This window comes from Salmo salar, chromosome 14 (assembly GCF_965601325.2).
Source record: "Salmo salar chromosome 14, fSalSal1, whole genome shotgun sequence".
Classification (NCBI taxonomy): Eukaryota; Metazoa; Chordata; class Actinopteri; order Salmoniformes; family Salmonidae; genus Salmo; species Salmo salar.
The window spans coordinates 17,645,466-17,661,452 of record NC_138304.1 but is presented as its reverse complement, the minus strand read 5'-3'; the positions used below and the strand labels follow the sequence as shown (position 1 = coordinate 17,661,452).

At 42.0% G+C, this 15,987-nt stretch overlaps 1 protein-coding gene across 5 annotated transcripts in view; it reads left to right on the top strand.

Moving 5' to 3' along the window:
* LOC106568877 (protein FAM110B) overlaps nt 1–15,987 on the top strand; it is a 45,354-nt gene that overhangs the window by 25,010 nt on the left and 4,357 nt on the right. For 4 of the 5 annotated variants that reach the window (XM_082960801.1, XM_082960800.1, XM_014139651.3 and 1 more), the window contains one exon: nt 8,325–8,421. The exons of the other annotated variant lie outside the window; for it this stretch is intronic. The gene's annotated coding sequence lies outside the window, so the exon portion shown is untranslated. The remainder of the gene's footprint in view (nt 1–8,324; nt 8,422–15,987) is intronic. 5 annotated transcript variants of the gene reach the window in all.

Genomic DNA, 15,987 nt, shown 5'->3' with positions numbered 1-15,987 from the left:
CTCTGCGGTCCAACTCATCCCAAACCATCTCAATTGGGTTGAGGTCGGGTGATTGTGGAGGCCAGGTCATCTGATGCAGCACTCCATCACTCTCCTTGGTCAAATACCTCTTATACAGTCTGGAGGTGTGTTTTGGGTCAGTGTCCTGTTGAAAAACATATGATAGTCCTACTAAACGCAAACCAGATGGGATGGCGTATCGCTGCAGAATGCTGTGGTAGCCATGCTGGTTAAGTGTGCGTTGAATTCTAAATAAATCACTGACAGTGTCACTAGCAAAGCACCCCCACTCCATGCTTTACAGTGGGAACTACACATGCAGAGACCATCCGTTCACCTACTCTGCGTCTCACAAAGACACGGCTGTTGGAACCAAAAATCTCACATTTGGACTCATCAGACCAAAGGACAGGTTTCCACCGGTCTAATGTCCATTGCTCGTGTTTCTTGGCCCAAGCAAGTCTCCTTTTCTTATTGGTGTCCTTTAGTAGTGGTTTCTTGAACTCTGTGAAGCATTTATTTGGGCTGCAATCTGAGGTGTAGTTTCCTGTGGTGGTCCTCATGAGAGCCAGTTTCATAGTGCTTGATGGTTTTTGCGACTGCTCTAGAAGAAACTTTCAAAGTTCTTAATGTTCTGGATTGACTGACCATCAGGTCTTAAAGTAATGATGGACTGTCATTTCTCTATGCTTATTTGAGCTGTTCTTGGCATAATATGGACTTGGTATTTTACCAAATAGGGCTATCTTCTGTATACCACCCCTACCTTGTCACAGCACAACTGATTGGTTGAAGCGCATTCAGGAAAGAAATTCCACAAATTAACTTTTAAAAAGGCACACCTGTTAATTGAATTGCATTCAGGGTGACTACCTTATGAAGCTGGTTGAGAGAATGCCAAGAGTGTGTAAAGATGTCATCAAGGCAAAGAGTCGCTACTTTGAAGAATCTCAAACATCAAATAGATTTCGATCTGTTTAACACTTTTTGGTTACCACATGATGCCATGTGTTTTTTCATAGTTTTGATCATTATACCATCTAAACCGCTGTGAAATATATTTTCCATAACCAAAATATTGTATTTTCAGCTGTTTGAAACCTGTCTACAAAACTAAAAGTAAAATGCGCAAAAAATCGAAACATAATGGGAAGCATAGAAATAGCGCACATAGAACATATCTACTGTTTTTTTAGACTTGCTCTTAATGAGAGTGACAAATCTATAACTCACATTTCTATGTGAATTTGGTCGGGTCGCCCAAAAAGTTACATATTTCAGCTTTTAGGGCAGAAAACATTGAATAACTGCAATGACCGGAATCCATTGTGCCTACAGCTGCCTGTTCTCATCGGTTCATGCCCGGGCAAGCCTGTGTGGAGCCTGCAGACAGACAAGGAGAGCAAGCGTGATAGACACGATGGATAGTGAGCAGTTGCTTAGGTATCTCTACCTGACAATACATCTAATTGATTGATTTTTGTTATTCAGCAGGCTTAAAAGTATGCCTTATCAACTGAAGAACCACTGAAATAGGGATTTAGTCAGACAGCTCTGCTGCACAGGCAGCTGCTAGCTAGATACTAGCTTAGCTAAATACAATGAGTCGTTGGGGAGAAGAGAGATAATGTTAGATGGTTGGCTGGCTGCTACCGCCTGAGCAGAGATGAGATGATGACTTTAAGAAATTAAAGTTATTTAAATAATTAAAGGAATATACACAACTGAAATATTTTGTAATGTGAATAAATGATGGTTATAGGTGATAAGTACACAGTAACGAGCAGTCACTACCATCATGGGGCTATTTGGCTTTGTAATAATTGCAAGGTCATATTTCATAATGTATTTTATTGAAATCAAAAACCTTGGTAAATTAGTTTTTTACCGAATCGACCTCAAACAGCACTAAAAAATATTAATGACTGGAGATGTGGTGCCTATTCAAACTCCATTTTCCACATTTCTCCCCTTTGATCAAAACCATGAAAAAGAGCAATCTATCAAATCCAACCACTATCGTACTCAAACTGTTCCCTAATTCAAAACACAGGATTCAGGGATAAATTATTCAGTGTCGTCCATCAGCCCGAAAACCGTATCTGTTTGCCTCTTCGACTAAACACCTTAAAAAGTAGTTGTGATTTAACATTCCCTCAGAGATCGTAAGCAGCCCTCATTCCTTTCTCACAGTTCACACCCTCTCCTGCCAAACCCTGAAGTACTGTAGCTAGCTAGGCCTAGTGCTGCTGGCCAAAGGCGCATCATCCCAGATGTTCCTTCCTTGCTTCAGTGTTTTCACTGCTACAGTGTTTTTCCACTCTACCACCAAGGCCAACAGGCAGCTACCAGGCAAGCAGCAAGGTAGCAGCATGCTTCTGCAGAAGAAGAAGAAGAAGAAAAAGAACGAAGACCCAAACATTATCCTGGTGTATTTAGGCTGTTAGTCCACTGGTGTTTGTCCTCTGTTCTAAGTTTGTCACCCACTGGTGATGAGGATGACATTTTTCCACTGTTAGACACTGAGGCTGGTTGGAAGTTCTCCTTTTAGCCAGCTGAGTTCTCTTGCATTTGGGATGCATTTGCTTTCATCTGAAACAGTGTTCTATCTATGGCTGGGAAGGCTTTCCTGTCAATCTGTACTGTAAACTGGTATCTGTACCGTAAGCTGGTATCGCTGACAGAGCAATACACTGATCGCCCACTGAGTCAAGAAGAAGGGATTCTCAAACACGCCCACCTTGCTGCATCTGCTGGTGTTAGTAAACAAACAGATAGATAATGTATCCCAACTGTGACTATCGCTGCTAAGAACAGGATGGATTTAACTGTGACAAGGAAAGCTGTTATGAACAGAGTAGAATGCTACTGATCTAAGTTAGTTCTGCGTTTGGTTAGGATTTGATCAGGTAGGCCCATTATCTTCTACCTTTTTAGAGTTTAGAACAGGGAACAGAGGAAGCCAATGATTCTGGAGAGCCATACGGTACATGTAGTGCAACTTCCTTTGTTCCAGAACACTAAACACCTGACTCAACTAGTTGTGGTTTTGAACCAGTTCTGTCAAGACCATGAATAGTTGAATCAGGTGCTACGGTGAAACCAAAAACTAGAATTTCCAAAAGGATCACTGCCTTGCTCGGTTCTAAACAGTCATAAGTCACAGTAACCTTTAGCCTACATTGTCTAATTGTACACTGAAAAATTATTACGGCCAAGATTAGATTTAGCCTAGATTAAGCGATCACAGAGGCCTGCTGGTTAGGGAAGGGTCAGTGTAGGCCTAACCACCTAAATGGCACACCCTCCGACAACTAGGCTTACTGTTGTGTGTAGCTAAACAGCAGAGAGTTAAAGTAGCTAAAGTTAAGCTGTAACCTATCAGATGGCGTGCCCCAAGGGTGAGTCCTAGTGCCAGTTTCATTATCCCCACTGCTAAAAGTCATGGTCTTTCTATAATGTTTGGAGATACAGATCCCGGACCTGCTTTTCGACATCAAGGACATTATTCAGCCACCTTATTTCTCCCATGACTCCCACTGTCCTACTTATATCCGATGGAGGATGAGGAGGTGTTTTTGTGGAGGTGGGGTCAAGAAGGAGAGGGGAGGGCTTTTTTCCTCCTGTTCTCTGTGGCCATAATTAACACCACCGACACACACAGCATTCTGGGAGATGTTAGGGATGGGGATGAGTTGGGGTGTGATGTAGTCAGGCGGGTTAGCAACTCAAGGTGAGGCAGCATGTGTGTGCGTGTGTGGGGGCGTCTGCCAGGAACCCTGTTTATAAATAGCCCTGCCTACACTGCTGCATCGTGGGATGCTGAGGCAAATTGTGTGGAGATTGTGCTCTTTGCAGTGTGTGAGATAATCTGCTGTTTCTTATGAGGGAAGAAGAACAGATATTATGAGGCTATGCCACCATACTGTTACAAAATTTAGAGAACAGATTTGAAAAAGCTTTAGCCTACTTAATTTGCATCAAAATTGAAAAAGTATTTCTTATTAGGCTTGTTTGTCAACAAAATAGCCCATACTGCTATTTTACTCTCTTGATTTAATTGTATTCTCTCAAAAGTCCTCCATGTGGAACTAAAGTAAAATAAGTTATGAATAATTATAAACTAGGTGGTTTGAGCCCTGAATGCTGATTGAAATATTACATTTATTTTTGAATTGCAAATACTAACTTCAAAATAAGTTCTAACATACAGTAACAGTCAAAGGTTTGGACACACCTACTCATTCAAAGGTTTTTCTTTATTTGTACTATTTTCTACATTGTAGAATAATAGTGAATACATCAACTATGTAATATCACAAAGTTTGATCTCTGCGTGTCTGGTTCCCACCGTGAAGCATGGAGGAGGTGTGGGGGTGCTTTGCTGGTGACACTGTCAGTGATTTTGGGGGTGCTTTGCTGGTGACACTGTCAGTGATTTATTTAGAATTCAAGGCACACTTAACTTTGATGGCTACCACAGCACTCTGAAGCGATACGCCATCCCATCTGGTTTGCGCTTAGTGGGACTATCATTTGTTTTTCAAAAGGACAATGACCCAACACACCTCTAGGCTGTGGAGTGCTGCATCACCTGACCTCAACCCAATTGAGATGGTTTGGGATGAGTTGGACAGCAGAGTGAAGGAAAAGCAGCCAACAAGTGCTCAGCATATGTGGGAACTCCTTTAAGACTGTTGGAAAAGCATTCCAGGTGAAGCTGGTTGAGAGAAGGCCTAGTGTGTGCAAAACTGTCATCAAGGCAAAGGGTAACTACTTTGAAGAATCTAAAATATATATTTTCTTGTTTAACACTTTTTTGGTTATTACATGATTCCATATGTGTTATTTCATAGTTTTGATGTCTTCACTATTATTATACAATGTAGAAAATAGTAAAAATAAAGAAAAATCCTGGAATGAGTAAGTGTGTCCAAACCTTTGACTGGTACTGTATATACAGTGCATTTTGAAAGTATTCAGACCTCTAGACTTTTTCCACATTTTGTTACGTTACAGCCTTATTCTAAGATGGATTAAATTGTTTTTTCCACTCATCAATCTACACACAATACCCTATAATGACAAAGCAAAAACTTTTTTTTTTTATGTTGCAAATGTATATAAATGTAAGTATTCAGACCCTTTACTCAGTATTTTGTAGAAGCACCTTTGGCAGCGATTACAACCTTGAGTGTTCTTGTGTATGATGCTACAAGCTTGGCACACCTGTATTTGGGGAGTTTCTTCCATTCTTCTCTGCAGATCCTCTCAAGCTCTGTCAGGTTGGATGTGGAGTGTCGCTGCACAGCTATTTTCAGGTCTCTCCAGAGATGTTTGATGGGGTTCAAGTCCGGGCTCTGGCTGAATGCCAAGATGTGACGCTTGGCATTCAGGCCAAAGAGTTCATCTTGTTTCTCATTGTCTTAGGTGCTTTTTGGCAAACTCCAAGCGGGCTGTCATGTGCCTTTTACTGAGGAGTGGCTTCCATCTGGCCACTCTACCATAAAGGCCTGATTGGTGGAGTGCTGCAGCGATGGTTGTCCTTCTGGAATGCTCTCCTATTTCCACAGAGGAACTCTGGAGCACGGTCAGAGTGATTATCAGGTTCTTGGTCAACTCCCTGGCCAAGGTTCTTCTCCCCGGATTGCTCAGTTTGGCCTGGCGGCCAGCTCTACGAAGAGTCTTGGTGGTTTCAAACTGCTTCCAAGAATGATGGAGGCCACTGTGTTCTTGGGGACCTTCAATGCTGCAGAATTGTTTTGGTACCCTTCCCCAGATTTGTGCCTCAACACAATCCTGTCTCGGAGCTCTACGGACAATCCCTTCGACCCCATGTCTTGGCTTTTGCTCTGACATACACTGTCAACTGTGGGACCTTATATAGACAGGTGTGTGTCTTTCCAAATCATGTCCAATCAATTGAATTTACCACAGGTGGACTCCAATCAAGTTGTAGAAACATCTCAAGGATGATCAATGGAAACTGGATGCACCTGAGCTCAATTTTGAGGGTCTGAATAGTTATGTAAATAAGGTACCTATTTTTTATACATTTGCAAAAATGTCTGAAAACCTGTTTTGGGTTTGTCATTATGGGGTATTGTGTGTAGCTTGATGAGGATTTTTTTTTATTTAATACATTTTAGAATAAGTCTAATGTAACAAAATATGGAAAAAGTCAATGGGTCTGATTACTTTCTGAATGCATTGTATGTGTATATCAAGTTGCACCCATCCTAATATTGAGTTGCACCAATGCTGGCCCATGTTGACTCCAATGCTTCCCACAGTTGTGTGAAGTTAGCTGGATGTCCTTTGGGTGGTGGAGCCCCTTGGGGAGTTGCAGTGATGAGACAAGATTGAAAAAGGGGGTAAAATACAAATACAAAAAAAATAACAACAAAAACTCCAGCGTGGCAGTGCTTGACACACTCAAACCGGTGCGCCTGGCACCTACTACCATGCCCTGTTCAAAGGCACTTCAATCTTTTCTCTTGCCCATTCACCCTCTGAATGGGACACACACAATCCATGTCTCAGTTGTCTCAAGGCTTAAAAATCCTTCTTTAACCTGTCTCCTCCCCTTCATCTACACTGATGGATTTAACAGGTGACATCAATAAGGGATCATAGCTTTCACCTGGATTCACCTGGTCAGTCTGTCATGGAAGAGCAGGTGTTCTTAATGTTTTGTACACTTAATGTATAGAGCCATGTCATCATGGAATGCTCTGCCACCAGAGGTTACTCAGGCAAAAAGCAAGTTTAGCTTTAAAAAAAAAACAACAGATAAACGTATTGTATCAGAGCGCCTCTCGTTTTTCTAAAGATCTAATTTAACTGTACTGTATATAAGAATATGAATATTTATATACGATTGTTTGTAAATAGTATTTTTGTTGTCTCTTGGCGTCTTTTCAATATATAACTCATATTTGTTTTTCTTGTTTATAACTGTTCTGTACATTGTTCACGTATTTGAACGTTTTATGTGGACACCAGGAAGAGTAGCAACCGGCTGTGCAGTAGCTAATGGGGATCCTAATAAACATAACTACACTGTGACTGTTTCACTCAATGTTCCAGATGTAGATTCTCAAGAGTAGAGCACTAAGTACACAGTGTACTCTTCCACAGGCTATGTCTCCTCTCTTCCAGCGGGGTAAGCAACTGAAGTCCTCGAGGGCCTCATTGCTTGGTGATAGCCCACTTTTTTTGCTCCAGCCCAGCACACTAGTTCCCCTGTTTTTCAGCAGTGCAGAAAGATTGTGATTTCAGATAAATAATCTCTTTTTTTTATAGACCTGTGATTGAGGCCTAACACTCAGCTTTGAAATGTGACAGGCTTTCAGAATGTCACACGCAAGCCATAGCACCTGTCCACAACATTCCCTGTGAAATGTGTTGTCTAACTTGATTTCTGAAATGCCTCTGATGAGAGAGTGGAGATTTTCGTCTTCCTTTTGGAGTTTGATGTATCTCTGTGCTCCCTGCATCTAGACAGCTTGCAGCGCTAGTGTCTGATCGGTCTGCACAAGTGCTGCTCACACAGCGAGAGCATCTGCATCTAGGAGAGTGGTTGATGGACTATGTCAGTGAACCTGACTAGACCCGAGTTGAGATAATGAAGATGCAGTAGTTGTATATCAGAGTTTCTAAACCCAGAGGCGCAACTTCGCAAGACTTCCGGGAACGCTTGCGAAGCAGACCAAAACAGACCAGGTTAGAGAAGTCAGTGAGAGAAGTGAAACCTTCCTTTTTAGTTGTTAATTTTCTCAACCTAGATTCCAGCCAATGTCTTAAGTAGTTGAACATGTTATTACTCCAACCACTTGGAAGTGACAAACTGACACGTTTTCATTTTCATCAAAAACAACGTTATACCGAAGGAGTGGCTTTGATTTGACGGCCTGCACATGCGCAGGTTGGCGTGAGACGACTGTTAGACCCGGTGACATGTTTCTGCGCGTGAACGTAGCTAGCCATCCTCACCATGACATCATCCACAAGCGTGACCAGGGATTTCTATCGGAGAAGCAGTTTCTTCCGATCTTCATATTGTCTTTGGTTGTACCCATAGACCTAATGAGTTCCTTGGATTTCGTTAAAGGGATTGTTTACTCAAAGTTTGTCTGATGATTTTCCAGACCTCATGGTCTAATGACATGAGTCCATGTCCCACACCATCTGTTGTATAGCCTAAATGAAAAACGATTCTACTACTTGCTGTTTAGAGCTGGAGTATGTCTCTAGTACTATATAGCCTATATGTGTTACCTCAGAGTGGTTCCTGATCTAACCAGAGTTATGTGTTATCGCAGCTGTTTCCCCTGCTGACAACCTGCAGCGGTTGGAGGACAAGGGGGACTCAGAGTTGGCCAATGGACCAGAGTCTGACAACACCTGAGCTCTGAACAGGTGAGCCCCGTCTCCATGTCCACCCATGCCTACACACCTGATTCAACTGAGTCTAGCCAGCCGGCCTGCCAGCCCCTGCTGGTAGGCAGCTGCAGCAGCCTCCTGAGTCGCAGCACCAGCCTCCCTCAAACTAGATTACTTCATCTTAGTCAGTCTATTGGACCAGATCTATCAATTACAAAATAATGTTAGTGTAGGGCAGACACAATATAGCCTACCGTTTTGTGATTTGGTAGGGCTAGGCCTATATTACTATATAGCCTGTCTACAGTGCAGTCTGCTTCCTAGTGCTGATTAGGTTATGCTGTGTACAGCAGCTGCAAAACAGAATGTTAATTAGTGTGTCTTAGAGTGTATTCATGCAGTAGAAGACTTAGTATGTCTGCTGATGTTGAAGGTATTGGGATGGGACTTGCATAGACACTCTTACTGACAGTTGTGGCTGCTTCGTGTTGTGTATTGTTGTCGCCACCTTCTTGCCCTTTGTGCTGTTGTCAGCGCCCAATAATGTTTGTACCATGTTTGTGCTGCTGCCATGTTGTTGCTATCATGTTGTCATGTGTTGCTGCCATGATATGTTGTTGTCTTAGGTCTCTCTTTATGTAGTGTTGTGGTGTCTCTCTTGTCGTGATGTGTGTTTTGTTCTATATTATATTGTTTTTAAATCCCAGCCCCCGTCCCCGCAGGAGGTCATTTTCCCTTTTGGTAGGCCATCATTGTAAATAAGAATTTGTTCTTAACTGACTTGTCTAGTTAAATAAAGGTTAAATAAAAAAAAAAAATAATTGTGTTCAAGTTAGTCTGTCTTTATGGCTTAAAATCAGTATGGATAAGCAATGGACTATCTAGGCTATCGACTCCATTACACGCTCTTACTACGTGGTGAGAGATAGAATACGATATCTCTCAATGCTTTTCCAGAAGAGTGGTCCGCCATAACCAATGCAGAATTAGCCAGCAGTAAAGTTTAAGCAATGCGCTGTTTGATTCCATTAGTCTTACACCGACTAGTCTCTACATTCACCCAGACCAGTTTGAGTAAATAAACATTACTGCTAGCGTGAATAAAGCTGTCGAAGGTGATGTGCTGGCAGCATGCAGCGTTGTAAAGAAGAAGTGTCTGTGCTGAACAAACTGTCCCAAAACAGCCTCTTCCCCTGCAATCCCATTAGCAATATCTGTCAACATTCACCTAGCCTGCGTGGTGTGTGTGCGTGTGTGGGGGGGGGGGTTTGTGTGTGCGAGAGAGGAGAGGGAGAGATGGTCAGCATTCATTTAGGAGAGAGGGTCATCAAATCACCCAGGGTGAGAGTACACATAACCCCACTACACATAAATCACCCAGGGTGAGAGTACACATAACCCCACTACACATAAACAGTACACGTATTAAAAAGTCCTATGTCCTGATACTGGAGACCTACAGGTTATTTAGGCTTCGGTTTTACACTCCTAGAAAAAAGGCTTCCAAAGGGGTTCTTCAGCTGTCCCCATAGGAGAACCCTTTTTGGTTCCAGGTAGAACTGTATTTTGTTCCATGTAGAACTCTATTTAGGTTCCACGTAGAACCATCTGTGGAAAGGGTTCTACGTGGAACCAAAAAGGGTTCTTCAAAGGGTTCTCCTATGGGGACAGCCAAAGAACCCTTTTAGGTTCTAGATAGAAATAAAGGTGCTAAGAGTGTAGCCCACCACTAACACAGCTGATGAATCTAATCAAGGACTTGTTGACTTTATGCATGCTATATAAAGCCTTTGTAAATTAATTTTAAAGTGGGACTAAGCCTCAACATCCTGTGGGACTAGGAGTGACAATGTTATCCATCAACTTGGTGTAGTACACAGTATTGTTGACGATAGTCTCACTACTTTGCCACATGAGACTCAGTTTAAAGTGGGTCACCGCGTGTGGGTGTGTGTGCGCGTATGTGTTATTCCCATAGAGACTATGGTGCGTGTGTATTTGTCTCTCTCTCGCTCTCTCTCTTTCTCTGTCATTCTCTCAGTCTCTCTAGGAAACCCTGTCTGTCTACCCTTTACATCTGTTTGCCTCGGACCACAGATGATTCATTCATAGCTTTACCTCCTTCTGTACCATCAACATCGATTATCTCAACATCCAAAACAAGTAACATAGGACTGCTAGTAGTCGTATCAGCACAAATATGCTTTAATGGAAAAACTGGCACATTTCGCGGAAAATTTTTAGCCGGCATTCTCTCCGTTCTTCCAAAGAGCATCAAATTAAACGGACTGAGACTCCTCTTTTTGCTAAAAATAGCAGACGGCCTGAAACAGTCTTTTCCTGTTGTAAGATTTATGTGAAATTCTAAAGCGTTTTCAGACTGGATGGTTGAACGTTTATTTACGCTGCGGGGATGGCCAAGATGTAACGGGATAGCTGCAGTGTACAAGAACAACCGATCTATTACAGATCTATTTTAGTGTCTGTTGGCCGAACACACAAAGTCCTGGCTGCCGTCAATATCTCCTCAGAGCGATAGAGATCATCCAAAGCCTTGTATTGAGATTAAAAAGTATTGACGGTTCATAACCGACACAGCAATATTTTGGGGGGAAATAAAGCAATTTTCTATTCTACCCACAAAAAATCTACCACATACTACCCCCCCCCCCCCCCCGGCCAAAAAGGGTTGTCTCAATCCCCCATTCCAAAAGCACCTTTCTGGGCCTGGAGCCAAGAAATAACAACCCTCCCCCTCTAAAAAAAACAGTCCCCCTTAACCTCACCGAGATGAGAAACCCGGGAATGACAGTTCTGTTTCCTGTGGTAACAACATCTGCATGTGAACTTCAGATGGAGAAGTTGTAGATGGCTTGAACCATGTTCTGAGAACCACACACAGAGGTGATGGGGGATGGGGTCTTACCTCTCTCAGGAGTCCAGTGAAGCAGTGCCAGCACATCTTCAATGAAACCCGATATCTGGAAAAGGAAGGCTTGCATAAATCTGTAAACATTTTGGGGAAATAAGGACACATGTTTTGGGTCACAGGGTGTCTTTTGCATTAAAGTGAATGTAAATGATTTTAAAATGACATGATAATCTGGCCCATATTTTGGCCCACAATCTCCGCTGTCTGTTGCCGATTTGTGTACAAGACATTGACAGATGGGTAGGGTTCCAAACCCTATTAAAATTCAACCACCAGTTGAATGACTCAACACAGAGACTGTCATTATGTGGGGGTAGGGCTGGGCGGTATACCGTATTTTACTATATATATACACCCGAAGGTACCGACACATGAATGCGCACACATTGTGATATTGTTGTATGGTGGTATTGAACATTTTGTGTTGTGGATATGTGGTGGTGTAGGGATGTTATATGATGTACTTTTTTTTATCTTTAGCTCATTCAGTGCAAACATAGTTCAGTGTTTTATATGTTGTTTTATAGGTAATGTGGGTGCTTTGGTGTGTTTGGACCCCAGGAAGAGTAGCTGAGCTAATGGTTGATCCTTAATAATTACAAAATATACGGGTATTGATGCACGGACCAGTTTGGGTTTTTACTTTACCTTCTATAACAGTATTTGAATGTTTGGTTTGTTAAATGTGATATGCCGTGTGTAACGTCCATTTCTATAGTTTACTCCGCTACTTGAATCATCTCTCTCTGCTCTCTCCCAATGCCTTTTTTCCACACGAGCTAGCCCCGCCCCATCACTCAAGGAGCACATTTGTTGTTCCTCGACCATGAGACACTTGCCTTCAGTCTACATGCTCAATGCAGCACATGCAACATGCTTCTTAATATAAATCCACTAGCGTTCTATAATTACACCATTAGTTTGTGTTTCTTACATCTGCAAACAGCTAGTTTGTCTTTTCTTAGCAAGTTGTGGCTAAGTCATGCTAGCTAGCTAGCTGGCAAATATATGTACTGAGTCAGAGCAAACGTAGCTAGCTATACAGCCTGATACCAGTAACGGTGTAGGCCTAAATCAGCATGTTTGTGCACCAGTATCTTCTAAATCAAAGAGGAATTGGAAATGCATGAATATGTTAGCTACATGGAGTAGCTAAGAGAAAGCATTTAATATTGACAAAGATTTTAGGGTCCGCTAAGAAACACTGACCAACACTTTGGTTACTACCCAGTCACAGTAACTCCTCCCTGGCATTTTTATTTGTTGTCATGTCAAACAATACTGTATTCAAAGTAACCGCTTAAATTCTAACTATAGAACTAGAATAATCATTATTTTTCCATGATTCCAACAGTTCACCCAAGTGTTTTGACCTAAATCGCAAGTCAAATGGCAATTGCAACATTTGGTTAAAAATAAGGCCTAGATTGTTTGCCAATATCGTGCAGCCCTACTTGGCCGTGCGAAAATTATCTCAAATGAGTGCAGGAAATGCAAATATTTATGAAAATGCTGAATTTTTTTTTTTTGTTGAAGTTTAATTGAACAGTATAAAACAATCAGAATGCAGAGAGACCTATTAACTTCTATTATTAAAACACAATAGATTTGCAAACATCTGAGTCTTGAGAATTAGCGATAGCAAAACATTTGTCTAACCCCTTGCGCCTTAAAGCTGACCGTACGTTTTATTATCAAGCCAAAGTGATTGAGGAAGGTGCTTTAGCTCGTTACAGTATAATTGAGTAGCCAAGTAGTAACATTGTGTACTTCACTGTAGTCTGCATCCACCAGGCCACCCTTGCTTTGAAATGAGTTAGGATTTTGCATTCAGTACTTCCCTGTGCATGATGCATTAGTCCTGCAGCTATACTGGATTGAAGTCTTATTCCATCTCACTTCGTCACAACAATAACATGATTTAACTGAACATGGGCCTCTAGCCATACAAGTCCAGTCATTCCATAATGCCTGACTGCCTAGTACGTAACACCCTCTCGTATGACCGTCATGTGTTTCAGGCTGTTTGGGGCCTAGGGGTGAAAAAAGAAAAGGATTGTCTCCCAGAACCAGCAATGGATTTGACCTCTCAGCTTATGTGGGTTTTTTCTATTGGCCTTTCATTTATTTTCAAGGAGGAGAATGGAATGTTAGGCTGATGCGGTTCTGAGAATGAAGGATTCCGTTGGGTCGAACATTCTGAGCATACCGCTGTTATAGATGTGGTCATTTTGGTCAAAGGACACTATGCATCTCTGTGTTGATCTATCATAATACGATCTATGGAGAATATAGGTCTGTTATAGAGATGGCCTATTAGGGAGAAAGACAGGGCGCATGGTATTAATTAGGGGGAATCGGCATCTTCAGACATAGGAAGAGGGGGAGAGAGCGGTTTGTGTGTACGCGTCACGTTTGTGTGTGGACTTATCTGATATAGGTACTTTTTCTTTGATTACCGGAATCATGACTGTAGGTAACTGACTGAAAACAATTATCATACATTCTCCATTCTCTAGGTGGTGATTGAATGCCGTTAGAAAAGGTACTGAACTCTGTGATGACATCATGCATATACTGCACAGTACATACAATACAAATTCACTCACCCCCCCCCCCCCCCCCCACTAAACAAGGAGGGTGTTGCAGGGCAGGCAGGGGACAAAAGTCCACCACAGCTGGTAAGGGGTAAGAGGTTAACCTCTACGGGATCGTTGTCTCTATTACCGGGACGGTTGAGCTGACATGCACTAATGTGATTAGCATGACATTGTAAGTAACGGCAAACTTTCCAGGACATAGACATGTCTTATTCCATTGGTGCGGCAGGTAGCCTAGTAATTAGGGCGTTGGGTCAGTAACCAAAAGGTTGCTAGATCGAATCCCCGAGCTGACAAGGTAAAAATCTGTCGTTCTGCCCCTGAACAAGGCAGTTAACCCACTGTTCCTAGGCCGTCATTGTAAATAAGAATTTGTTCTTAACCGACTTGCCTAGTTGAATAAAGGGTAAATAAATACAAATATTGTTAAAAGCTGCACTATACAATTTATAGTAGCTATTACAGTGAAAATACCATGCTATTTTTTTGAGAGTGTACAACAACAAAAAACCTATCACAGTGACTGGTTTGATACATTCACCTCTGAAGGTAGATTAATGAACTTACATTCAGTAATCTTGCTCTGATTTGTCACCCTGAGGGTCCAAGAGATAAAACCTTTTGTTTTGTTTGATAAAATATTTTTTTATATTCAAATGTAGGAACTGGGTTCTAAAGTTTGAACCCCTGCTGTCTTTGGCTCCATACCCACCCTGCCCGGCCATCTAGATGTGTGAAAGTTAGTGTATAAGCAAATGATCCATGTATGACATTCCTGGGAGTGTATAAACTTAAATTTAGTATTACCATATCATTTTTGAATGTTCTCTTTAGTTATGTACTTAAATGTATCAATTGACCAATTCGGCACATTTGGGCAATACTTGTCCAGTATTGCAGCGCTTCACTGGATCAATCTGAAACTTTGCACACACTGCTGCCATCTAGTGGCCAACATCTAAATTCCGCCTAAACTGCAATATTATATTATGGCCTTTCTCTCTTTCCCAAAGACGGAAACAAACAAAAAAATGATAGAAAACGCATTTTTTTTTGTTTGTATTATCTTTTACCAGACCTGTGTTATATTCTCCTACATGAATTTCACATTTCCACAAACTTCAAAGTGTTTCATTTTCAAATGGTATCAAGCATATGCATATCCTTGCTTCAGGTCCTGAGCTACAGGCAGTTAGATTTGGTTATGTCATTTTAGAGGAACATTTAAAAAAAAAGGGTCCGATCCTATTAAGACTAGCCTAGTAGTCAAGGGGGAGGATCATAGTCATTTGGTATATTGGGTAGAGGAGAGCCTGGCTTTATTCACTGTTATTACTGTGTATAGTGCTGGCTCTGACCCCCTCCTGCTCCTTAATTACAGTATGGGGAAGTGTGTGTGTGTGTGTGTGTGTGTGTGTGTGTGTGTGTGTGTGTGTGTGTGTGTGTGTGTGTGTGTGTGTGTGTGTGTGTGTGGTGTGTGTGTGTGTGTGTGTGTGTGTGTGTGTGTGTGTGTGTGTGTGTGTGTGTGTGTGTGTGTGTGACTGCAGACAGTGTGGTGGCAGATTGCAGCCTCGTTGTATGGGCCCTGCCATCGACCCACCCCCTTCTAATGAGAGATCAGTTGCCTGTTGTCCTGCTGTTTTACATGGTCCTCTGTCTCCCGTAACAGTCATAGGTCATAGTTATATATGCCTCTCTTGTGTTTACATTATAATAAAGGCGATCTACAGGGTCCTGTAGATCTAAGGTCTAAGCATGACCTTATCTATAGTAAAGACTTGAGGAAATTGAGCCTGGCAGTGTTTCTGTTCATTCAGACGTCCTGCTATGTGTTTTCATATAGCCGGGTTTGAGGCCCCTGAATCTGTATCCGAGGCTAAACCAAACAAATGTCTTTCATTGAAACGAATTTGATTGAAAAAAATGTAGGTGGGGCAATGGGCCTATGGGCAAGGCAGGCAGTTGCCTAATTTGGTTTATTACCTGGAGTGTCTTACCGTTAGATGGTGAAATTGGGTCCCTATGGTTACCCTGTGGCCAATGGCGTGTCTCGGCTGGAGCTGGGACTCT